Raw genomic sequence first — 6,932 nt, 5'->3', positions numbered from 1 at the left:
TAACATGGTAAAGTAGTAAGAAAAGAGCTCATATGGTATTTGAAACCGACAAACATGTGTAGCAACAGGGAAATTTGTACTCGGTAACAACACACAGTGTAGCACAGCAGAAGCTGTAGCCTCTTTGACGTTGTCTGCAGACTGCAAGGTGGTGGGAGCAGCACTATGACCTAATTTTTTCTTGGTCTCAGATGGCCTGATCAAAATCACCTATAAATGTTTTGGTGCTTTTCGTCTCACGTCAACTTTCATGAATCACAAAGTGTAAAGCAGGTTGTTTTTATGTGACAATTTCAGTCTCTCATTTTCTTTGCATGTAAACACAATTTGTGTCGTGTGGCATTGAACTTGATAGAGCTGGGAAAGTAGGAAGGAAATTATTGGGTTGTTTGTGTGTTAGGTTTCCAGCCGCACAGGGGGAGAAAGATCGGAGTAAAGAAAAATGCAGAGAAAGCTAAAAGGTTTAATTCATTTCATAAAAAGTCCAAGGACTACCAAAGGGACATATATATCCACAAGCCACAAGATGAAAGGTTTGGTGCTGAGTCAGCATATATAACTAATGCAACTACAATTCAAAGGGAACAGCTTGGAGACATTGAGTAATGGTAAGGGCCCATCATGGCACCCCCCTTATAAAGGGCATGTCCTCAGGCCACAAACTCAGGGAAATGGTCCAATATAGAATCAGCATCCTCCCATGTGGCAGCATGCTCTGGAAGACCTTCCCATTTGATTAACCAACGAGTGACTGCTCAATTGGCACGCTTGAACATACCATGTTGAAGGATTTCTTTCAGGGGACCGTATGAAAACACCATCACAAGAGATTGGAGGCAAGGTAGGAGAAGCTACCTGATGATCACCAATTTTGGGTTTGAGCAAGGACACGTGAAATGTAGGATAAATGCGTGACTGTGATGGAAGGTCCAAGGTATAAGCAACCTGGCGAACCCAAGCACGAACCTGGTGCTAGAGTTTGAATAGAAAATGTGGGGTATTGTTGGAACTTGTGTTATGTGGGACTGCAAGTCCCACATCGCCCATACACCCTTTACACTAACTCTTTATAAGTGAGTTCACTCACTTATAGTTTGAATTGAATTGGGCCAAAGTCATGGATCTTGGGCCTTAGACTTGGAGGGTTTGGGTGTATATATTAAATGTCAAAAATGGGCCTTGGGCCTTGGGGTTCGGATGGACAAAAAGCACAAGTTACGTTTTTGATTTTTTGGATTCAGTTTTTTCCGAAAGGATAGAACTGATCGAACAGTTACGTTCAGTTTTTAAATTGATTGAACAGTTGCATTCGGTTTTCTTTTTAAAAAAACTGATAAGCATGAACGGTTGTATAAGTTCAAATTATGCCATTATATATATGGCAATAAAATCAGAAACTGATAATTAATTTCATATTCATTCCTCCATATTTCGCTGAGAACCACACAACCAATTCGCCAAGAATCCAAGTTCGAGTGCAAGAACTTGTATTAGATAGTTGTATCCTGCAAGATAGACGTCCATTGAACTGCTGCACTGGAGTAAGGACGAATTTCTGTCTTAGGAGATTGCTTTTGCAAGCCTCTATCTTCAAGAAACAAGTCAGTGATTTGTGATTTTATATATAATCTCATTAAGTGTTTATGTTTTAATATATTGTATTTGTCGTTGAGTTTTTTACATTTGAAATAAAACTGTGCAAATTGTTCTACAATATACATTTGACATTTGATTGGTTATAACACCTGGAAGGGCCCATAATAGCAAGGAGCCAACTTCGGACAGTGGGTTTTGGACATGGAAGTTTGCCGATATGGTTGGAGTTTAAGGAAAACACAATCCCCAATTGTAAATGTCCTCTTAGATCGATGTTTGTCTGCTTATTAGTGCATTCGGTGTTGTGCCAGCTACATGTTCTCACGTAAATACTTGAGCAAGGCATCACGATCACGAAGAGTAACGTCAACGAGATGAATCGGAGAAGACGCTAGAAGATAGGTCGAGACTGTAGGAGGTGGGTAACCATAAAGTGCCTGAAAAGGTGTTAGTTGGATGGCGGACTGGAATGTGGTATTGTACCACCATTCGGCCCAAAACAACCATTGAATCCAGTCTCGAGGTTTGTTCATTACAAAAACAATGCAAGTAATGCTCAAGTGTGCGATTCAAGACTTTCGTTTGGCCGTCGGTCTGTGACTGATATGCGGAGCTCTTGCAGAGAGTGGTGTTTTGTTGCTTAAAGAAGGCAACCCAAAACTCACTGATAAAAATGGGATTCCGATCACTGACTATAGACGCTGGCATGCCATGAAGACGAAAAACCTCCTGAATAAAGATCTTAGCAATCTTGGGTGTGGAATATGGGTGCTTAATAGAAATAAAATGCCCATATTTGGAAAGGCAATCCACTACTACCAAAATGGCATTTCGGCCATGAACTGATGGGAGTCCCTCAATAAAATCCCTCGCAATGTCTATCTAAACTTAGATGGGAATGGGAAGGGGCTACAATGGTCCATGGGGTTTCATTGTCTCATAGTTGATCCGTTGACAAGTGTCATAAGCTGCCACAAAAGTTTTCGCCTCCTTTTTCATGCCCAACCAATTGAAATTGTTGGTCAAGTGCTTATAAGTGCTTAAGAACCCTGAATGGCCAGCTGATGGTGAAGAATGAAATTCATGGAGAAGGCGAGTACGCCATAGAGAGGACGCCAGTACAAAAATACCAGTTTGTAGTAGAGGAGATCTCCTTAGAGTGTGAAATAAGCCCGACTTGCTGGAGCTTTCCTCAAGGCCGTGAGAAGGGCAAAAGTATAAGGGGTCAGACTTGTAAGCCGCTTAGATTTCTGCTATACAATCGAAAAGGGGCTGAGAAAGACCCATTAATGAAAGCATGTCCGAACGGCAAGATAGGATATCGGCTACTGCATTCAAATTTTCGGGTCTATATTCCATAGTATAGTTACACCTGAGCAACTTAACCAACCATTTTTGTTGCGCTGGAGTATTGATTCTCTGATCAAGAAAGTATTTTAGAGTTTGGTGGTCCGTAAGGATCTTGAATGGGTGGCCAATCAGATAGGGCCGCCATTTTTGGACTGCAAACACCACTGCCAACATTTCTTGATCATACACAGAAAGTGCCTAATGTTTAGGTACCAATGGTTTGCTAAGAAACTCAGTAGGGTGGTGGTCCTGTGATAACACCACACCAATACAGTTATTGGAGGCATCACATTCGATAGTAAATGGTTTGGTGAAATCCGGAAAAGCCAAAACTGGTGTGGACAACATTGCCATTTTGATAGCAAAGCATGCGTTGTCGGCAGCAGTGGACCACTGAAAGTTGTCTTTATGTAGTAAGTCCGTAAAGGGTCTGGCAATAATCCCGAAATTACGAACAAACTTGCGGTAATATCCTCCGAGTCCCAAAAACCCCCAAAGGGCACAAATAGTGGAGGGAGTCGGCCAATCAGCAATGGCCGAGATTTTATCGGATTCCACTGACACTCCATCTGCAAAGATGATGTGACCCAAATAAGCAATCGAACGTTGGCCAAAGAAGACTTCAATTTCAACTGATGGTGGCATAAAATCTGAAACACAATAGTTAAATGAGCCACATGTTGTTCCTCCGAAACACTAAAAGCCAAGATATTGTAATAAAAAAAAGACAACAAATTTACGCAATAGTGGCTTGAATATAGAATTCATCAAAGCTTGAAAGTGGATGGCGCATTGGTAAGTCCGAAAGGCATGATAGTGAACTCGTAATGTCCTTCTTGTGTCCGAAAGGCAATTTTAGGAATGTTGGCCTCGTGCATTCATATCTGATGATAGCCCGAACGCAAGTCCAATTTGGAAAATATGACCGCACCGTTTAGTTCTGCTAGTAATTCATCAATAATGGGAATTGGAAAGCGGTCTTTAATGGTGACGAAAGATCTGATGAAACACCCTGACCGGATCACCAAGAGAAAAGCTCCCAAGCCTAGATGTTGCGGACACAATTGAATGGATAATGGAAGTTCCCACCAATCAATAATTTGTTCCGTCAACCGACAATTCCATGATGTTAAGAAGAAAGTTTCATCCAATGAATCATAACGTCTCTAACCAGTCAACGCCAAGTATCATGTCACACCATGCGACTACGAGGAGGTGAAAATTGCTCCTGAATGCATACCCATGTAGCCACACTGAGACATCGGAAGCCAAACCTTTGGTACAAAAATAGGGACTTATTGCGACCATGACAGCCTCACTGCATGATGAATCAATGGCCAAACCCAAACGGGCAGCCACCTGAGGGTTGAGGAAACTTTGGGCAGCTCCCGAATCAATAAAAACATGAACTGGGGTCTTAAGTGTGAACCCTTCCAATCGCATAGCTCTGCCGCGAGATCGCTTAGAGGCAGAAACAGTATGGAGAGCAATAGGGTGCTCAGGTTGTTCCACCACACACGGAACAGGGGAAGTAGGGTTATCAAACTCTGGCGACGGATCTAGAACTTCATCCTCAGCAAGAATCAGGAGAACATGGGATTGGCGACAGCAGTGACCAGGCCTATATTGATCATCACAATTAAAGAAAATACCATGTTCTTGACGTGCTCGCATTTCCTTCTAAGTAAGGCGAAGCACAAGCTTAGTGAGGGGTTGGGTAGGGTGGGTTGAAAGGGCTGGGGCAGGGAAGGTGGCATGGAGAGGATGGCAGGAGGTAACAAGACCGGTTTAGAAGTGGTGTTAGATGAACGGGAAAACTCGCAAAGAAGGACGACGTCCTTGTTTGGTCTCGTAAATTTGAGTAAGCTCAATCGCACAGGCGAAAGACGACGGCCCTTGGGCCACTACATCATCTTCCAGTTCTTCTTTAAGGCCCTCTAAAAACGTTCCCAAAAGCTGAGCATCAGACCAATTCGGAGTTCAACATGAAAGCCGAATAAAATGACCCACATACTGTTCAACCGATCCAGTTTGGGATATATGAGAAAGAGCCATGTGGAAATTCAAAGAATCTGTAGGCCCTAAACGTTGCAGCAACTGAGTTGTGAAGGTCATCCATAAAGATAGGGGAAAATGCATTTTGAACCACCGGAGCCAATGGGTAGCATCCCCGCCGAGATGTAAACCAGTGACTATGACACGGCGACGGTCCTTGACCTCATGATAATTGAGAAACTCGTTAGCCATTGCCATCCAACCATATGGATCATCCCCAAAGAAGCGAAGAAGCTCAATTTTCAAATGTTTCAATCCATTAAAGGTAGGGGAAGGGGTGGTAAAGGTGGGAAGAATGGGGATTTGGTTCCAGTGGATATAAAGTGGAACCGCCAGTAAGGGGAGGGAGATATCTGGTGGTGGGGGAATGGGTAAGGGAAAAGGAAAATATGGGTAAAGGTGGTGTGGTGTAGGAGAGCGACGAGGTCCAGGAACAAAATAGGATGTGGATGAGTGGGTGGTAAAGATGGGGTGGGAAGGGGAATTCCCCCATATGGGTTGGGGAAGGGTTGTATGAATGGTGGAAAAGGGGGTAGACTTAAGGGAAACCGGTATGGAATCGATAGGGATCTGTGAAACATTCTGGTTTGTGGGTTGGGTTTTAAGCGAACGAAGCTCTTCGATCACTATTTGTTGAAATTGTTCCTGCCAAACCCGACCCACTGACAAATCTGTAAGAGCCTGTTGCAGATCAAAGATATAGATCATCTTGGCAGAGATTCATCATGGTCACTGTTTCACTAACTTTATTGAGCTAGTTGAAAATTTGTTATTGCTGAAATTCCCGAAGTTCGTCCGCCTCCATGACATCGACCACCGTCACCGATGCCTTTCTTTTGCCCATAGAAGCAAACCAGGCTCTGGATACCAATTGTTAGGTTTCCAACCACACATGGGGAGAAATATCAGAGTAAAGGAAAATGCAGAGGAAGCTAAAAGGTTTTATTCATTTCATAAAAACTCCAAGGACTACAAAAGGGACATATATATCCACAAGCCACAACAAACAAAAGGTTTGGTGCTGAGTCACCATATATAACTAATGCAATTACAATTCAAAGGGAACAACTTGGAGACACAGAGTTATGGTAAGGGCCCATCATTGTGTGGCATGAGACATGTCGATTATTGACTAATGTGTGCTTTTGCAATTTAAGACGGAACACAATAGGAATTCCCTCACGACAATGCAAGGCTTCGCCTATAATACCAATTTTTTTAACAAACAAAGTTGTTAACTGCGAAATCCGTTAGGTTTTATTTTGATTTCAATCCTTTTAAAGTTTTATTCGGTGTGATGTTCAAAATATCCGAACTTAAGATATTTCACTAGCAAGTATGGAAAAATAACAGTAGATCGTAATACTAAATGATATCATGATGGTTAATGAACAAAATAAAAGAAATTGAAACTCACTAGCACTGACTGTGGCCAACCCTAATTACCATACTTTAAACAACACATCGACGTATGCATTTTTATCTGTGACATCCCAGTTACTTTTAATGTTAGTTTTGATCATTTTTAAAATTTATTTCATGCCAAACATTGATGGTTATATGTGTCATGATAATATGAAGATGGTATTATCAAGAGTAAGGGGATGACTATTATATGTGTCATGATAATATCAAAAGAGTTTTAATGAAACACTCATAGTACTGTTCACTTTTAACGTTAAGAACATTTTTAGCCTAAAAAATCACTTCTAGTACTATTCACTTACACCTTTATTTTGTTCTTTTGATTAAAAGCTAAAGTTTTGAAGTTTTTTTTCGTTTGTTTTCTTTAATATCAAAGGGGTGAGGATAGTTATCCTAATATCAAATCATAATCATCAAGGAGACCCATGGCAACGAAAAAGAAACACCCAAACCAAGCAATCAAATTACTTCCACGCGTAACCTCTTGCTCCGGTCGTGACATTACT

The sequence above is a fragment of the Pyrus communis genome, chromosome 1 (genome assembly GCF_041283825.1).
Source record: "Pyrus communis isolate YQ-2024b chromosome 1, ASM4128382v1, whole genome shotgun sequence".
Taxonomy (NCBI): Eukaryota; Viridiplantae; Streptophyta; class Magnoliopsida; order Rosales; family Rosaceae; genus Pyrus; species Pyrus communis.
Note: the sequence above shows the minus strand (reverse complement) of the source record.